This window comes from Zalophus californianus, chromosome 3 (genome assembly GCF_009762305.2).
Source record: "Zalophus californianus isolate mZalCal1 chromosome 3, mZalCal1.pri.v2, whole genome shotgun sequence".
Lineage (NCBI taxonomy): Eukaryota > Metazoa > Chordata > Mammalia > Carnivora > Otariidae > Zalophus > Zalophus californianus.
In genome coordinates, this window is record NC_045597.1 from 104,655,135 (window position 1) to 104,676,582 (window position 21,448).

Here is a 21,448-nt window from a genome sequence, read left to right on the forward strand (position 1 = left end):
AGCACTGTAGAAATTGGAGAGATGGTTCTTGGCAGGGTATCACTCACAGATAGCAGACTGAGGCACCCCCTCCCAAGTCTTTCTGTGAAGGAGGCCTCTTTTCTTATCCTAGAGCTTCAGTCTAAGGAGTAGGCTTCAAGCTTGTCAAGCATTTAGGGGTTACTAACTGCTATCAAGGAACATAGGCTGTGGATAGCATGCTGGTGCTCTCCCTCTTCTTTACTCCAGATCACTGCTATCTCCAAGAAAAGAACTTCTATACTTCTCTGTAGCCCTGACTTTTGTGACTGCGTCCCAGGGGAATATCTCCAGATTTCCTGGCTCTGGTGGCCAGCACAGGTTATGCTTGTGGTTCCATGGGACCGTATGTATCTGCATACTTTTAAAAGTTGCTACCTGAGGACCTGGTTACCAGCCAACCTGAATTTAGCTTCTGAGATCTTCTCCTTTAAGACACTGATAGAACTTAGCACATCCTCAAATACTGGGAGCTACTGAAAATGTAATAGGCTGCTTGGAAAAGCACAAAGGTTTGACAGACAACAAAGAACTGAGAAGGGTTAAGCAACAAGGTTCATCTCCTACGTGAGACTACTCCTTCAAGACCAGGAGAGGTGGTTGTTTCACCTTACTGTATAGATACCAACATAGAGTCAGGAAAAAAAACCCAAAAACAAAAAACAAAGAAATATGTTCCAAATCAAAGGACAGGATAAAACTCCAGAAACAAAAACAAAAACAAACAAAACCTCAAAAGACCTTTAATGAAATGGAGATAAGTAATTTACCTGATAAAGAGTTCAAAGTAATGGTCATAAAGATGCTTACCAAATTGGAGAGAAAAATGGATGACCTCAGTGAGAACGTCAACAAAAAGTTGGAAAATATAAGAAAGTACCAAATAGAAGTCACATAGCTGAAGAATACATAAAAGAACCAAGAAATACACTAGAGAGGTTCAATAGCAGACTAGAGAAAGCAGAAGAAAGAATCAGTCAACTCAAAGACAAATCAGTGACACACACCAGAGCAGGAAAAAAAACAATGAAAAAAGTGAAGATACCTTAAGGGACAGCATCAAATGGTTTAACGTTCACATTATAAGGCTCCAGAAGGAAAAGAGAGAGGAAGGGGCAGAAATATTATTTGAAGAAATAATGGCTATAAACTTCCCTAACCTGGAGAAGGAAACACATTCAGATCCAGGAAGTGTGGCGAGTTCCAAATAAGATGAACTCAAAGAGACCCTCATCAAGACATATTAAAAGTAAAATATCAAAAGTTAAAGACAAGGAGAAAATTTTAAAGGAGCAAGAGAAAAACAGCTTGTCATGTACAAGGGAACCACATAAGACTACCAGCAGATTTTTCAGCAGAAACTTTGCAAGCCAGAAAATAGTGGCATGATATATTTAAACTACTGAAAGAAAAACAAACTTTCAACCAAGAATACTTTACCTGACAAACATCATTCAGACTAAAGGAAAGAAAAAAGTTTTCCACACAAGCAAAAGCTAAAGGAATTCATCACTACTAAACCAGCATTATGAGAAATGTTAAAGGGACTTCTCTAAGCTGAGAAGAAAAAGGGCACTAATTAGTAACAAGAATACAAAGAAAAGAATATTACTGGAAATGTAAACACATAGTAAAGATAGTAAGTTAATCACTTATAAAGCCAATATGGAAGTTAAAAGACAAAAGTAGTAAAAATATGATTACAATAATTAAAGGATACACATGATTAAAATATATCATACGTGACATATGACATTGAAAACACAAAATTGGGGAGGAAAGAGTAAAAATGTTGAACTTTAGAATGGGGTAAAAAACTTAAGTTCTTATCACCTTAAAATAGACTGTTATAGATATAAGTTGTCATATGTAAGCCTTATTGTAACCACAAAGCAAAAACCTATGGTAAATATACAAAAGATAATGAGAAAGAATTATAAGCTACCATTATAGAAAGTCATCAAATCACAAAGAAAAAGAGGAGAAAAAGAAAGGAACAGAAAAGAACTACAAAAATAGCCAAAAACTATAAACAAAATGCTAATAACCATATATCTACCAATAATTACTTTAAATGTGAATGGACTGAATTCTCTAATTGAAACACATACAGTGGCTAAATGGATAAAAAGAAAAGACCCATCTATATACTGCCTACAAGAGACTCACTTCAGATGTGAAGACACATACAGAATGAAAGTGAAGTGATGAACAATTATATTCCATGCAAATGGAAACCCCAGAAAACTGGAGTAGCAATACTCATATCAGACATGGTAGACTTTAAAACAAAGGTTGTAACAAGAGACAAAGAAGGGCATTACATAATGATAAAGGGATCAATTCAATAAGAGGATATAACAATTGTGATATCTATTCACCCAGCAAAGGATCACCTAAATATATAAGGCAAATATTAACAGATATAAAAAGAGAAACTGATAGTAACACAGTAATACTAGGGGACTTTAACATCTCCTTTACATCAATGGATAGATCATTCAGACCAAAAATCAATAAGGAAGCATCAGCCTTAAATGACACATTATACCAGATGAAATTAACAGATATTTACAGAGCATTCTATCCCAAAACAGCAAAACACACATTCTTTTCAGGGGCACATGGAACATTCTTCAGGGTACATCACATGTTAGGCCACAAAACAAATCTTAATAAATTTAAGAAAATTGAAATCATATCAAGCATCTTTTTCTAACCACAACAGAATGAAACTAGAGATCACAAGAAAATAACCTGGAAAAAACACAAACACATAGAGCCTAAACAATTAGCTACTAAACAACCAATGAGTCAACAAAGAAGTCAAAGAGGAAATAAAAAATACCTGGAGATGAATGAAAATGGAAACACCGTGGTTCAAAATCTTTGGGACACAGCAAAACAGTTTTAAAAGGGAATTTTATAGCAATTCAGACCTACCTCAAGAAACAAGAAAAATCTCAATCTAAACTGACACCTAAAGGAGCTAGAAAAAGTAGAGCAAACAAGCCCAAAGTTAATAGAAGGAAGGAAATAATAAAGATCAGGGTAGAAATAAATGAAATAGAGACAAAACAAAAACAATTAGATCAATGAAACCAATAGCTAGTTCTTTGAAAAGATAAATAAAATCGATAAAACTTTATCCAGACTCACTAAGAAAAAAAGAGAGAAGAAAAAAAATAAACAAAAGAAGAAATGCAAAGGGGGGAATTCATAACCAACAACACAGTCTTCCAACACTGAATCATGAAGAAATAGAGAATCTGAACAGACCGATTACAAGTAATGAATTTAATCACAATCAAAAAACACCCAACGGAAGTCCAGGACCAGATGGCTTCGCAGGTGGACACTATCAAACATTCAAAGAAGATTTAATACTTATTATTCTCAAACTATTCCAAAAAATAGAAGAGGAGGAATGCTCCCAAATTTATTCTATGAGGACAGCATTACCCTGATATCCAAACCAGACACTACAAGAAAGAAAATTACAGACCAATATCCCTGGTAAACATAGGCACAAAAATCCTCAACAAAATATTAGCAAACCAAATCCAACAATGCAATAAAAGGATCATTTACCATCATCAAGTGAGATTTATTTCAGGAATGCAAGGATGGTTCAACATCTGCAAATTAATCAATGTGATATACCTATTAACAAAATGAAGGAAAAAACAATATGATCATCTCAATAGGTGCAGAAAGGCATTCAACAAAATAACATCCACTCTTGATAAAAACTCAACAAACTGGGTTCAGAAGGGACATACCTCAACCTACTAAAGGCCATATAGGACAAACCCACGGCTAACAAACTCAACTGTGAACAGCTGAAACATTTTCCTCTAAGAGACTTTCTGTGTTTCAAAGGACATTATCAGGGGACGCCTGGGTGTCTCAGTTGGTTAAGCATCTCCTTTGGCTCAGGTCATGATCCCAGGGTCCTCAGATCGAGCCCACATCAGGCTCCTTGCTCAGTGGAGAGTCTGCTTCTCCCTCTGCCTTCCACTCCCCCTGCTTGTGCTTCCCCCTGCCTCTCTCTCTGACAAATAAATAAAAATATCTTAAAAAAAAAAAGAACACTATCAGGAAAGTGAAAAGACAACCCACCAATGAAACAACATATTTTAAAATCATGTATCTGGTAAGTCTTGCATCAGAATACATAAAGAACACCTATAACTCAACAATAAAGTGATGTATAACCCAATTTTTAAAAGACTAAAGGATTTAGATAGATATTTCATCAAATAAGATATATGAATGACCAATAATCATATAAAAATATGTAACTCATTATTATAGAAATGTAAATTAAAACTACAATGAGATACCAATTCATACCCACTAAGTTAACTAAAACCAAAAAGACATACAATAACAAGTGTTGAAAAGTATGTGGAAACTTTGGGACATTTATTCATTGCTCATGGTACAGACACTTGGGAAAGTTTTGTCAGTTCATTAAATGGTTAAACATACAGTTGCTATACCACCCAGCATCTCCATTACTAAATATATACCCAAGGGTAATGAATACATGTTTACATACAAACTTACTTGTACATAAATGTTCACAGCAGCATTATTCATAATAGCCAAAAAGTGGAAACTAATGTCTGTCAACTTATAAAATAATTAACAGAATACAATGTATCTAGACAATGTAATATTATTTCACAATAAAAAGGAATGAATCATTGATAGCTACTATAAAATAGATGAGCCTTGAAAACATTAAATAAAAGCTAGTCACAGAGGACCACATATTATATGACCCCTTTTTCTGAAAAGTCCAGAATAAGCAAATCTATAGAGACAAAAATTATATTAGTAGTTGTTTAGGGCTGGTTAGGGGTGACTGGGAGATTGTGGAGTTATGGTTAAGGGGAGTAGAGCTTCTTTTTGGAACATTGGAAATGTTCTAAAATTGATTTTGGTGAAGATATTCAACTGTGTATATATTCTAAGAGCCATTGACTTTTACACTTTAAATTTGTGAATGTCTGGTATGTAAATTGTATCTCTATAAAGCTTTCTAAAAGGGGGGTAGGAGGGAAATGAAGTAATGATACATGCTGCAATGTGGATGAACCTTGAAGACATTCTGCTAAATTAAACAAGCCAGACATAAAATGCCATATATTGTATGATTCAATTCACATGACATGTCTGAAATAGGCCAATCAATAGTGACAGGAAGTACATTAGTGCTTGCCAGGGACTAGGAGAAGGGAGGAATAAGGAGTGGCTATTTGGGTACAGGGTTTGTTTTGGTGTTAATGAAAATATTCTGGAATTCCATAGTGATGTTATTTGTACAATCTTGTGAATACACTAAAAATTATTGTACATTTTTAAAAGAAAAAATAAAACTTCTCAATTAAAATAAACAAATTATCAATGTATAGTGTATACTGCTCATGTAAATGGTAAGCTTAATTATCTGACCATGTTGACTTTCAGTCCCCTGAAGATATTTAAGGTTGTTTTTACACCAATTAAGTGATTCTTTCTAACAAAAGCTCATTAAACTCTATGGTAAATGGGTAATGATTAACATTTATGGATTAAAAAACCATTCTTAATGAATAGGTGATAGGATTAACATACCCCCACAACCCACACTATGTTTTTGCAAAGAATATATTAGCTCCAAATTTTAATACAGAACCAACCTGGTTGAGTTATGAATGCACATTCGTTGGCTCTGACCACATCTAGTTAAGCAATTAGGAAATCTGATAAGAATAATTTTGGGGATGCCTGGGTGGCTCAGTGGTTAAACGTCTGCCTTTGGCTCGGGTCATGATCTCAGGGTTCTGGGATCATTTCCCATGGTCTCCCTGCTTGGTGAGAGTCTGCTTCTCCCTCTCCTCTCCACTTATGCTCTCTCTCATTATCTCTGTCTCTCTCTCTCAAATAAATAAATCTTTTAAAAAAGGATAATTCTGTACATGTAAGAATTATCATTGTCTTGTGTTTGGATAAATCTGATTACAATTACACATTATGATTGTATTCATTTTAACTGCAATCTAGGAAAGCACAGATTGTATTGACGTGACCAGGGCTGTTTCACATACAATCTCCCCAGGAAGATTTAGTTCAATGTAGTCAAATACTCTACATTTTATTCTCAATATAAGTTCAAAAAAATAATTTGATTGAGTTTTAAACCTTTTCAACCATTCGTTTTGACAGAACAGATAAGGCACATTGACAAGCAGACTCAAGGACTGACAGGGAGTATGATTTAAGTGGCCTGTAGGAGTGTTTGGGATTTTTAAGCATTCACTGAAGAAGTAACATAAGTTGAAACTATAAGTGGAATCTCTGTTTAAGATTATTGGCTAAAATACTGAAAAAAATGAACAAAGATTCCTGCCCCCATTGAGCTTCTACTTGAGATGGGGTATAAATAAAACCAATAAATAAATAATATATTCAAGGTAAGAAATTACATAGAAAGAATAAGTGGAGTAGAGTAAGTAGAACAGAGTATTCAAGGGGGTTGTCAGATTGCAGTATTAAATGTTACAGTAATCAGAGTAGATCTTATTAAGAAACGGAAGTTGAACAATATATTGAAAGTGCTGGGGAAAGAACAATCCTGGAAGAGTTACCAGCAGGGGTAAAGTTTCTAAGGTACAGTGACGTGTGGGAGCTGGTTTGTACTTGTTCATAAATCCAATTGTTAAATTATTCAGACTTCTGTGAGCTGGTTGTTAAACATGATCATAAATTAGATAAATTAGATAAACTTAAGTGAAATATCTTAAAAACTCATCACTGAAGTATTTTAGTACATTTTACCATTATTGATGCCATTGAGGTTATTTATATGTATTATTTTTGTATTTTGAATACGATCTAATGATGTATTTCCCAACTTTGTGTTAAAAAATATCACAATGATAGTTTAAAATCTTCAATAGCAGGAGCATATATACCACAGAAATTGTCAAACACTATGAATCAGGGATTGATTTTTTGTTTTATTGGCTGTCTACACTTATGAAAGAGATGGAGAGGGGATGTTAGTAACGCATTTTGAACTTAAAAGTGTGTCTTATCTTGTTTTTTCAAGATTTTAGTCAAGTGTATATAGAGAGTAAACCTTGTTTTGGGGTTGATTTTCCCAGGAAGTTGCAGTGCTTTCCTCTTCTTTTGTGTCTGTGACTTTCAGTTTCTCTCATGTACCACAGAAAGACCAGAAAGGCTTCACATGTATAAAATGCAGCCTTCCCTTTAAGATGGGAGGATGGGAATCTGGCCAACCTGTGTGTCATGCACATATCAGAAAGAGGAGAGTGCCAAAACCAGTCCTAATTACCATAACTCCCAAATAGTTAATTTTATATTTTCAGGAAAAAGCCCTGCAGATTTTACTTGGGAGTAGTCTCTACATTATGAATGTATGGGAGGGGGATATGGAGAAGAAACTGGGATGTTTAGCCCATGGATACTTTTTTTTTTTAGATTTATTTACTTATTTATTTGAAAGAAAGAATGACAGAGGGAGAGCACATGAGATGGGGGTAGGGTCAGAGGGAGAGGCAGACTCCCTGCCGAGCAGGGAGCCCGATGCGGGACTCGATCCCGAGACTCCGCGATCGTGACCTGAGCTGAAGGCAGTCACTTAACCAACTGAGCCACCCAGGCGCCCCCCCCCCATGGATGCTTTTAATTAATTTCCTGCTATGCCCTCCCTTTCTCATGGATCTCTAATATGCTAAGAGCAAACCAAGTATCTCTGACATCAGATTTGCTTCTTCCTCCACTACATCTTATTCTTGGCTCCTGCTTGTTCTCTTTTTTTTTTTTTTTTTATTAGCCATTGCTATGCTATCCATATCCCAGAATTTATTGAAACTATATGTTCACCAGTGATTCTCTTTTACTCTCACTGTTAGGACTTATTCTTTTAACCATTTATCTATAATCATTTTAATGGGTGCTTAGGAGAGAGAAGTGATGGATGGGTAGTATTAGTCTACTATCCTTAACCCATATTTTTCCTCTATTAGACACTAATTCTAAAAGAAACCATAAATATGTACTGATATTTACCTATTACTAGTTGTAGTACTTTATATGATAGGGTAAAGAAGAAAGCCACATATATAATTTTTTTTTGTAAATGGGCTTAGTTAATAAAATATGTCACATTTAAAAAAGTCATTTACTGGACATTATGGAAATCTAATTATTGACACAAATACTTGCAAAACCATTGTTAGAAAATAAAATTGCCTGTAACCCAAATCAATCCAGAGGTTTCATGAGGTTCAAATTCTGAATGGAGTTGCATTAAAAAATATATATCTTTGAGTCAGGTTAATTAAAACATTTGTAAAATCAAGAGTTATCAAATTCATCATTTACAACACTACAACAACTAGTTTTCTCTCCCCTCGTTCTCTCAAATCCTGCACCAGCAAGCTTCTCACTTGCCAGTCTTTACCTCTTTTCCCTCCATAGAAAAAAATGCCTGAAAAGGATCTACACCAAATAATAAATAATAGTTCTTTTCGTGTAGTGGAACTAAGTAACTTGAATTTTTTCTATATTTTGAAAATAAACATATTTACTTGTTTTGTACATTTGTTTTTAAAGGCACTTTACTAACTACTATCTGAATTGAAGTTTGTATTTTTGCCTAAATAATATCTAGTCCTCTTGTTTATTTACTAATTGCACATGACTCGTTCTTTGAAACCATACCCAGATTAACTTTTGTGAGGTATTTATTTCTAATTATATTAGCGTTGCATAGATACTGAGAATAACTGTCTCTTACATACTGTTACTTCAATATTTCAAGCAGAATATTTTAAGCCTTAATGGTTGATGATTGCTAACACAACTGTTGTCTTCAAGTGTTGTCTACATGAAGCTGATTGGTTGTTTTTCACAATAACATTAACCAATATTGTCTCAGAAGATAAATCTCTCTTCCAGAATTGAGTAATTTTTCAAAGTTCAAGTTACCATAGTTGTAATCAATGAAAGGAAGTTTTTACAAAGCTAATCAAAGATTCTAGGTGTGCTCTCATAACGATGTTTATTATCTGCTTTCATTTTTTTCTCAACAATATCTTCAATGGTAGCATACAAATGAATCAAGATCTGCCAGTTTCAGCATTGTTTTTAGTACCCTGAGAACAAACTCGAATGAGACCTGATATCTATTATAACCTTCTTTCTGTGAAGGATATGAGTCTAAGAAACTATGGCTTCATTGTCTTTAAGCCAAGTGTTTCCAAATTTTCCATGTCTCTTGCAAATCTGCTCTATGAAGTAACATATGACCTATTGATTTTTTTCTTAAAAATCTTCCTTTGGTGAATTAATTTTTTAATGTCAGTATATACACATAACTATATATGAAAAGAGTACCAACTGATACTTCTTAATATCCCAAACAACAGAAAGTAAATTGTTATATACTCATTCTTTTACAGTTTACAAAGAAAATAAGAAGGGCTAAAATACCAATCTCACTTCTTTGCAGGAACAGTATCGTGAATGACTTGGCTACAGGATGTGAGAAAAGTAATGTTTCATGAACATTATCCATTAGGAAAAAACTGCTTTTGTGACGTTGCAGTTAACTCTCAAATTGGAGTCATCTGAAATATATATGATAAATGTGTATTCTAGTCCCTCAGTAGGATTTTCCATTCAGGGGTCTCAACAATTACTTTTTGGTGTCTATATTTTGTGGTTAGAGAAATTTGGATGTATGAGAACAGTTGTTCAGTCAGTGGCAAAGTGAGTCATGTTGAAGCAAAATACTAAATTAATGTTTGGGGAACCTGTATCTAGATAATATATCCTCTTTAGTTTTATTAAAAAGAATCATTCTTCAAATATTTATTCAGTGAGGTTGTGTTGATCAATGAAAGATAAAACTGCATGCTGCAAAATAAAAATATGTGCATTTACTTGGGATCTGAAGGATTGCAATTCAGGAGACACAGAGTTGACCAAAATTGAAAACACGCTCAAGAGACAAAGGAGGTTAGAGCTTTTTAACATGCAGCAGAGGCCTTGGCTTTTAGCTGTGTTCAACAATTCTGAGAATTTGAAATAGGAGACACGTATAAGCCTTATTTCCTCAACGTCCTCCCAGCTCCATTTTAAATAACTCTTAGCAATTCTTACTCCATCTTACTCTGTCCATTATCAGTTGTCAGTCTACACATTTGTGGCCACCTAAGAGCAAGAAAAGTATGAAAGGTCTGCCAGAGTCAATAGGACATCACTATGTGATAACAGCTGTTGCTAACGAGACAGATGTTAAATAGAAAATTCAAGAACCTGGAGATGGAGAGTCAATTTTTTCCACCAAAATCATTATTAAAACTTATAAGATATTAAAAAAAACTGAACTCACAGATATAGAGAACAAATTTGTTACTGTCAGAGGTGGGAAGTGGGAGGTGGGCAAAATGGGAAATGTTCTATAACTTAGGCTTTTGTACAGGTAATGAGATAAATTTTTGATAAGTACATTATACAAAATATTGAATGTACTATCCATAGACTGCTAAATATTTACATGAAAATAAACATGTTTAACAAATTACGTACAATATTTATAAGAACTCTAGTGAAATTGAAACCATGATATTAAAGGTCAGTCCATCTCTAGTAAGATAGTGATCAGAGCAAATAGGCTAAAGACTTGTGACTTAGTGACTTTACATAACTATGGAAGTATTAGCTCTGGTCTTTACCTTCTTTGACATCTAGGTTTTATTGTATATAGCTCAGAGTAAATGAGTTGTTTCCTGAAAGTAAAGTTGATATGCAAATTATAAGAAGTTCTTTGTATCTCTTTGTATAGTTATTCAATGGTAAGATCTGGTGCATATGTCTATATATTCCAAATATACATAATTAATTAAGTTTTTATGTTTTGATATTTCTATTTCTTTTACTAATGGATTTATGCAAATCCAGGCATTACAGAAGCACACATTTTCTTTTTCTTTTTTTTTCAGAAGCCCACATTTTCTTATATGCCATGATATGCATGTGGTTGTGCAGCCCTGTGTCACATCTATTGGAAAGGTTTATCACCCAGATTGAGCTTTTCCCCTTGGGTTGTTTCCTACTTCTTCTTAGATGGCCTATCTCCAAAGGGATCTCTTGTCTTTGGGGCTGGGATTAGTCTAACTGGCTGAACTAGAACTTCATTATAAAGACATTTCTTTCTCTTCGTATGTCAATTACAGTAGTCTTGAGTAAAACAACTTTGAAAATAGGTCAACTACAAGTATGAAGCTGTGAAATATCTGGCAATTTATGTCAGCTTGGATACTGGTTGGTCTGACCACCCAATACTTTGTATTAGGATTCCTTAATATACTAAACAGAACACACAGGACTCACAAGAAAACTTACAATTTCTTTAGCATCATTCATTGCTGTATGTCACCATACAGCTAGGTCTAATGTCTTCAGTGAGAGAATTCAACACCCTTTGTACAGCAGGAATGAGCAGCCCATGTTGGTGAAAGCTTGTGGAGTCAAGCATCTAGTTACCAACATGAAAACTAGGACTCAAAGACAGGACCATCTCTTTTAAAACTTTCCAATATGTGTTTAAGAGGATGTTGGTGGCAGCCTGCTAGGTACATAAGCCAGAGTGGGAAAAAAAAACTCTAATCAGTCATCTGACCCAGGGAGCAGTCTGTGCTCACTGAAATAAATTTTTTGAAAATAAGGAAAAGAGTTGCCCTTGTAGTATCTTGTTTGGACATATCTTCAAAGTCTTTTCAATGACATGCCTTAGAAAAAAATTCAGCAATGCCCCACTGGATTTCTTCCCAAAAAGCTAACAGCAATAATCAGTTAGTATTTAAGATGACTGGTAGGCTCTTGAAGATGCTTCATGGAATTTTAATGATAAAATTTGGGTTGGAGGAATGTATGTTAAAGTACTTGCATTTTTTTCTCAATTCTGACTTATTTCACTTAGCATTCCACATAATTTCACTCATGGAATTTTTTTAAAAAAATGAATACACACAAACAAAAAGCAGAATCAGACTTATAAACATAGTGAACAAACTGATGGTTGCCAGAGGGGAAGAGATGGGGAAATGGGCAAACTGGGTGAAGGGGAGTAAGAGACACAGGCTTCTAGTTATGGAAGGAATAAATCACAGCAATAAAAGGCATAGTATAGGGAACACAGTCAATAATGTTGTAATCATGTTATATGGTGACAGATGATAGCTACACTTATAGTGAGCACAGCATAACAAATAGAGAAGTTGAACTGAATGTTGTATGCCTGAACTAATTCAATGTTGTGTGTCAACTATACTCAAATTAGAATTTTTTTTTTAAAAAAAGTACTTGCATTTCTTTCTTTGTGGCAATAATTTAAGTCATGATTTTTGTAAAATCCACTAGGCAAAAGAGTTAACACTAGGTATATTAGCATAATGAGTTGCATTTTAGCACTATGAAGCAATATTAACCCCAAAAATGGAAGCATTTCTATATAATAAGCATAAATTTCTGTATTGGTAGATAGGCCTCTGACTTTTAGGGGGTAGTCCCTTGGTCAAGTTATAAGTGGTCAGTAACTATATATTTCTTGAAGGCATGTAAAATATGTAATATCAAAAAAAATTCCAATTATCTAATATTGTGCTAAGATCTTTTAGATTTTCAGTAAGATCTTGTGATTGACAAACTAGAATAAGTCATAACTCTTATAATCTTTGTATCAATAATTTTTAGTTGAATAGATTTGTTTGGTTGTCAATGTCAAATTTGAACATAACAGAATGAAATAAAATAAAAATGTAGTTTTCTTCTTGTCTCTGGAACTATACAGAAAGAACTGATTTACCAATTCCTAGTCCAAGAAGCAATAAATTAGCAATTACCACTGGAATAGTATATAAATGTATATATATATTTGTGTATACATATATATATATTTGTGTTATATATGTATATTTATATATACATTTAATATAAATTACATATAACTATAAAAATTATGTATAATATATATTTCATAAAACTAATATTACTCAGCCATCAAAAAGAATGAAATCTTGCCATTTGCAATTATGTGGATGGAACTAGAGGGTATTATGCTAAGCAAAATAAGTCAGTCAGAAAAAGACACATACCGTTTGATTTCACTCATATGTGGAATTTAGGAAATAAAACAAATGAACATAGGGAAAGTGAAGGAAAGATAAAATAAAATGAAAACAGAGAGGGAGGCAAACCATAAGAGACGTTGAACTCTAGGAAACAAACTGAGGGTTGATGGAGGGGAGGTGGGTGGGGGGGAAGGGGTAATTGGTGATGGGCATTAATGAGGGCACTTGATGTAATGAACACTGGGTGTTATATGCAACTGATGAATCACTAAATTCTACCCTGGTAACTAATAATACAGTGTATGTTAACTAAACTGAATTTAAATAAAGAATTTAAAAATATATTTTAAGTAAATGGCACATAAATGAAGACACAATCCATATCTTCAATGCATTAAAGACTTTATGGGAGTCAGGTCTGGAGTTAGTGGTATGACAGAAGAAAACCTGTAAGAACTTAGTTATACAAGTTACAAAAATAAGATGAGATAACAGTTTGCAAGGGCTTTGAAAATTTAAATGCATGCACATTAAATCTACTCTTATGTACTAGGATGAACTGCTTTAAAATGAAGCTAAATCATGAAGGAGAATTTTAGATTTTTCTCTATACTATATCCCACATTTCTGATGAGTTGTGCATTGTTCATCCTTCTCAGCATATTGGTCTATATAGCTTTTTCAAATTATCTTTTTCCCTGTCCAGATTGGCTAGCCTCACTGAGCAGAAAAGAAGTTGTCATTTTTTAACTATGAAGAGTCCAGCAGAAACTTTCAGTACCCTCAATAGGAAAAGCAAATCTATCTGCCTTCAAGATGGTCAATCAATAGTGTCTTATATACAAGGAGATATGAAATGAGTTTAGTCTGCTCGTTGTTATGCTAAAATGACAATAAATAACTCCATTTACTCTTCAACAATCTAAGTAGAATCAAAGTCCTTGCTTACATAAATCAAGTTAATGAGGAAGTTCTCTGAACTCAGTGGTGACATTCATTTCCTGGTTTCTATAGCATGCATTTATGAGTACTTACCATGCAACAGGTACTGTACCAGGAGTACAGGAGACAGACATGGAGCAGATAGAGAGAAGGTCTGCCTTTATCAAACTTATTTTCTATAGTGAGAGACCTAAATAGGGTAAATATATAAAAAAACATAGTGATAAGTGCTATGGAAAAAAATTAAAGCAATAGAGAAAAATGATTATATTTTTTGATAGAAGGGTATTATAGTTTTAGACAGAAGGCCATAGAAGAAGGCCACTCACTGAGAAGGTGACATTTGATTAAAGACCTGAAGGGGGAAAATTAAATATATATGTATATAACTTAAAATAATATTATATATTAATACATATAATGAAGTATCTATATGATATAAATTCAGACAGTACATGTTAGAAGTATAACCAATTAATTTATTCTCCTGCTCAGTATTGTTGTCAAGCATTACTTCTCTGAATTGACAGTCTATATATATAGTAGAGTCTTTTAGCAGATAGCTTCTGTGTAGCTTTTTGATCAAAAACGTTTGAAAATCAATAGTTACAGCAGGCACTGTGAGTTTGTAACCCAGTGCTTACTCAAACCCCATCCCTTTTTTGCTCACTTCTACACTTAGAGGCTGGAAAATCTAAATGTTCCTTTTGACACGATTCCTTGGAGCCAGAATAGCTGTATGACACTGGCAGTTTAGATGGAGATACTTTTGATTTCTTGAAATACTATACTCTATGGCTCAGTCTCCTTCCTATTTGTTTTGTCTTTGAACGCAGATAAGATACCTGGACTTAGGTAGATATTCTGGACCACAGGGTGGCAAGGATGAAGAAAGACCAAGGAATCTGAGACATCATTATTATCAAGCTGTTAAACCAGTAGCAGAAGCTGCTTTACTCAGACTCTTTTTTTATTCTTTGAGAAAAATACACCCATATTCATTAGGACTCCTATAATTCAAGTTTTCATTTACTTGTGACTAAAAGCTTATCTAACTTTTACAGACAGAAACACTAAGCCCATACATCTTCAGTGTTATGCTCTCATGCCTACCATCATGTTAAAAAAAAGGTATTTCTGGCCCTAAGACTGACATGTTTTCCATGGTTCTTGAACTCATGGTACCTCACAAATGATAAACATGTCACTCTCATTACCCTTTTAATTTAAAAATATTCTTTGATTAGATAATACCCTTATTTCAGAGACAACTTCAACATCACAAAGGAAGAAAGAAAGTACAAACTCGGAAAACATAATTATATTCTGTTATTAAGAGCCAGAAGAAACGTGACAATAGAAATATTTGATCAGCCACACAGGGCTCTAGGTTTTAAATATGATCTTGACTAATGTTCAGTGACATCAAATAAATATGTCATGATGGATTAAGAAAGCCATTTCTATATGGATCTTGATGTTTTGCTGTCTACAGATGTGTCAATCATCATTCAATTGTGCAAAGTTGTTTAGTAGGTAGTGCTCCAGAAAAAAAGTATAACCACACATGGAGTATTTGCTGGCACTTATTGAGAAGAAAAAGATTATTCTTTTGGTAAAATTAAAAAGGCATTTAAGCAACTATCACATTAATATAGGTTGCTATATATTGAGGATGCTATATATAAGACCCATAGAAACCACAAACCAAAAATCTATCGTAGATACACAAAAAATGAGAAAGAAATCCAAGCATAACACTAAAGACAGACATCAATCACAAGGGCAGAGAGCCAAAGAATAATGGAAAGAGAAGAAGTATAAAAACAATGAGAAAACAATGAAAAAAATGAAAAAAAGTACACAACTATCAATAATCACTTTAAATGTAAATGGTCTAAATGTTGCAATCAAAACACATACAGTGACTGAATGTGTTAAAAAAAAAAAAGAATGTATATGCTGCCTACAAGAGACTCACTTCAGACCAAAAGAAACATATAGATTGACAGAGAAGGGATAGAAAAAGATACTCTATGCAAATGGAAACAAAAAGAAGGTTGGGGTAGCAATACTTATAGCAAACAAAGAAGACTTTAAAACAAAGACAAGAGACAAAGAAAGATATTACATAATGATAAAGATATCAACCCAACAACAGGATAGCAATTGTAAATATCTATACACCCAACATAGGAGTACCTAAATACATAAAGCAAATATTAACAGACATAACAGAAGAACTCGACAGTAATACAGTAATAGTAGGGAACTTTTATACTCCACCTATATCAATGGGTAGATCAGCCAGACACAAAATCAATAAGGAAACAGTGGTCTTAAACAACACATTAGAGCAGATAGACTTAACAGATATAGGCAGAACATTCCACCCCAAAGCACCAGAATATACATTCTTTTCAAATATACATGGAACATTCTCTAGAATAGATCACATGTTAGGCCAAAATACAAACTCAATAAATTTAAGAAGATTGGAATCATGTCAAGCATCTTTCTGACCAAAATGATACGAAACTAATCAATCACAAGAAAACCCCACAAACATATGGAGGCTAAACAACATGCCACTAAACGTAATGGATCAACAAAGAAATAAAAGAGAAAATAAAGGGTGCCTGGTTGGCTCAGTCAGTAAAGCATCTGCCTTCGGCTCAGGTCATGATCCCAAGACCCTGGGATCGAGCCCCAAATGGGGCTCCCTGCCACTGAGCAGGGAGCCTGCTTCTCCTTCTCCCTCTGTCCTTCCCCTCCACATGTGCTCATGCTCTCTGTCTCTCAAATAATTTTTTTTTAAAAAGAGGAAATAAAAATATTCATGGAGACAAATGAAAACGAAAACACAATATTCTAATATCTTTGAGACACAACAAAAGCAGTTCCAGAAGAAAAGTTTATAGTGATATAGGCCTATCTCCTGAAACAAATAAAATTTCAAATAAACAATCTAAACTTACACCTAAAGGAACTAGAAAAAAATAGAAAAAAAAGGAAAAAGTTAAGAGAGGGAAGGAAGTAATAAAGATCAAAGCAGAAATAAAAGAAATAGAAGCTAATAAATTAAAAAGTAGAAAAGATCAATGTAATCAAGAACTGTTTTTTGTTTAGATAAACAAAATTGAAAACCTTCAGCCAGACTCATCAAGAAAAAAAAGAGGACCCAAATAAATAAAATTAGAAATGAAAAAGAAGAGGTAGCAATGAGCACCACAGAAATATAAAGGAGGAGTCTACCATACAAAACTATATGCCAACAAATTGGACAACTAACAAAAAAATAGATAAATTCCTAGAAACATTATTTCCAACACTGAATCAGAAAAAAGTTAAAAAAAATCTAAACAGACTGATTACTAGTGACAAAATTGAATTGGCAATTTAAAAGCTCTCAACAAACAAAAGTCCAGGAACAAATGGGTTCACAGGTGAATTTTACCAAACATATAAGGAGTTATTCCCTATTCTTCTCAGACTATTCCAAAAATAGAAGAGGAAGGAATGCTTCCAAATTCATTTTACGAGGCCAGCATATCCTGATACCAATACAAGACAAAGACATTACAGAAAAATAAAACTACAGGCTAGTATCTCTGATGAACATAAATAGAAAAATCCTCAACAAAATATTAGCAAACAGTATTCAATAATACATTAAAAGAATCATTCACCCAAATCAAGTGGGGTTTATTCCAAGGATGCCAGTATGGTTTGATATATACAAATCAATGTGATACACCACACCAACAGAATGAAGAACAAAAACTATGATCATTTCAATAGATGCAAAAAAGCATTTAAAAATATTCCACATCCAATCATGATAAAAACTCTCAATAAAGTGGGTTTAGAGGGAACATACCTAAACATAATAAAGGCCATATATGAAAAACCCATACATAATATAATACTCAATGGTAAAAAGCTGAAATCTCCTGCTCTAAAATCAGGAACAAAACAAAAATGTCTACACTCACAATTTTTATTCAACATGTTACTGGAATTCCCAGCTGTAGCAATGAGACAAGAAAGAAATAAAAGGCATCCAAATTGGTAAGTATTTGCAGATGACATGATACTATATAGAAAACCCTAAAAACTCCACCAAAGAAGTATTAGAAATAATAAATGAATTCAGCAAAGCAGCAAAATATAAAATTAATATACAAAAATCTGTTGCATTTCTATGCACTAGTAAAAAACTAGCAGAAAGAGAAACTAAGGAAACAATCCAATTTAAAATTGCATCAAAAAGAATAAAATACCTAGGAATAAATTTAACCAAGGAGGTTAAAGACCCATACTATGAAAACTAGAAGAAATTGATGGAAGAAATTGAAGATGACAAAAACAAATGGAAAGATGTATCATGCTCATGGACTGGAAGAAGTAATATTGTTAAATTGTCTATAATACCCAAAGCAATCTATATAGATTCAATTCAATCCCTATCAAAAGACCAAAAGTATTTTTCATAGAAAATAATTTTAAAATTTCTATGGAACCACAAAGGCCCCAAAGAGCCAAAACAATTCTGAGAAAGAAGAACAAAGATGGAAGTATCACAATCCCAGATTTTAAGATATACTACAAAGCTATAGTAATCAAAACGGCAGGGATGGGCTACATGGATGTTGGGTTTTAAGGAAGGAACTTGTGTTGAGCAATGGGTGTTTTGTGTAAGTGATGAATCACTAAATTCTACTCCAGAAACCAATATGACACTATATCTTAACTAACTAGGATTTAAATAAAAATTTGACAAAGTAAAAGAAAAAAACATCATGGTCTGACACAAAAATAGAAAAATAGATCAACAAAACAGGATAGAGATCCCAGAAATAAACCCACACTTAATGGCCAATTAATGTACTACAAAGAATATACAATGGGGAAAAGATCTCTCTTCAATAAATGGTGCTGGGAAAACAGGACATCTACATGCAAAAGAATGAAACTGGACCACTTTCTTATCACACACACACACACACACACACACACACACACACACACACACACACATCAAAATTAGGATTAGACTTACGTGTGAGACCTGAAACTAAAGAACTCCTAAAAGAAAACATAGGCAGTAATCTCTTAGACGTTGGCCTTAGCAACATTTTTAAGGATATGGCTCCTCAGGCAAGGCAAACAAAGGCAAAAATAAACTATTAGAACTAAACCAAAATAAAATGTTTTGGCACAGTGAAGGTAACCATGAACAAAACAAGACAATAACCTAGTGAATGAAAGAAGATATTTGTAAATGGTGTAAATATGCAAAATATATAAAGAACTCATATAACCCAACACCAAATAAAACCAAATAATCCAATTAAAAATAGGCAGAGAATATGAATAGACATTATTTTTTCAAGGAAGATATACAGATATCTAACAGAAACATGAAAAGGTATTCAACATCACTCATCATCAGGGAAGCACAAGTCAAAACCACAATGAGATACCACCCCATACCACTCAGTATGTTAGTTTCAAAAAGACAAGAAATGTCTTGGCAAGGATGTGGAGCAAAGGAAATCTTCGTGTGCACTGTTGGTGGGCATGTAAATTGGTACAACCACTGTGGAAAAAAGTGTGGAAGTTTTTGAAAAAATTAAAAATAGAAATACCATACAATCCAGTAGTTCCACTACTGGGTACTTACCCAAAGTAAACAAAAACATAAATTTGAAAAAAAATATATGTACCTCTATGTTCATTGTGACATTATTTACAATAGTCAAGATATGGAAGTAACCCGAGTGTCCATCAATTGATAAATGAGTAAAGAAGTGGTAATCAAAAAATTCCCAACAAACAAAAGTCCAGGACCAGATGGCTTCATAGATGAATTCTACCAAATGTTTAAAGAAGATTTAATACCTATTCTACTCAAACTATTCAAGAAAAATAGAAGAGGAAGGAAAAATTCCAAGTTCATTCTATGAGGCTAGCATTACCCTAATAAAACAAAATACTAGCAAACTGAATCCAACAAAACATTAAAAAAATCATTCACCATGATCAAGTGGGATTTACTTCTGAGGTGCAAGTAGGATTTAAAATTCACAAATTAATCATCATGAGGCATAACATCAATAAGAGGATAAAAACCATATGATAATTTCAATAGATGCAGAAAAAGCATTTGACAAAGTACAATATCCATTCATGATAAAAACTTTCAACAAAGTGGGTTTAGAGGGAACATATCTCAACATAATAAAGGCTGTATATGAAAAACCCGCAGCAAACATCATACTCAATGGGGAAAAAGTGAGAGCTTTTCCCTAAGGTCAAGAACAAGAAAAGGATGCCCACTCTCAAAACTTTTATTCAACACTGCTACAGCAATCAGACAACAAAAAGAAATAAAAGACATCCAAATTGGCAAGGAAGAAGTAAAGCTTTCACTCTTTGCAGATGACATGATACTATATATAGAAATCCCTAAAGATTCCACCAAGAAACTACTAGAACTGATAAATGAATTCAGTAAAGTTGTAGGATATAAATCAATGTACAGAAATCTATTACATTTCTATACACTAATAATGAAGTAGCAGAAAGAGAAATTAAGAAAACAATCCCATTTACAATTGCACCAAAAATAATAAATACCTAGGAATAAAGTTAACCAAAGAGATGAAAGACCTATACTCTGAAAACTATAAAACATTAATGAAAGAAATTAAAGATGACACAATAAAATGGAAAGACATTTCATGCTCATGGATTGGAAAAAACAAATATTGTTAAAATATCTATACTACCCAAAACAATCTTCAGATTTAGTGCAATCCCTATCAAAATACCACCAGCATTTTTCACAGAACTGGAACAAACAATCCTAAAATGTGCATGGAACTGCAAAAGACCCCAAATAGCCAAAGCAATCCTAAAAAAGAAAAACAAAGCTGGAGGTATCACAACTCTAGACTTCAAGTTATATTACAAAGCTGTGGTAATCAAAATGGCGCAAAATGGTATGGTACTAGCACAAAAATAGACACATAGAGCAAAGAAACAGAATAGAAAGGCCAGAAATGAAGCCACAATTACATGGTCAATGAATATTCAACAAAGCAGGAAAGAATGTCCAATAGAAAAAAGACAGTCTTTTCAACAAATGGTGTTAGAAACAAAACTGGACAGCGACATGCAAAAGAATGAAACTGCATCACATTCTTACATCATGCATAAAAATAAATTCAAAATGGATTAAGAACCTAAATGTGAGACCTGAAACCACAAAAATCCTAGAAAAGAACACAGGCAGTAATTTCTGTGACATTGGCCATAGCAACATTTTT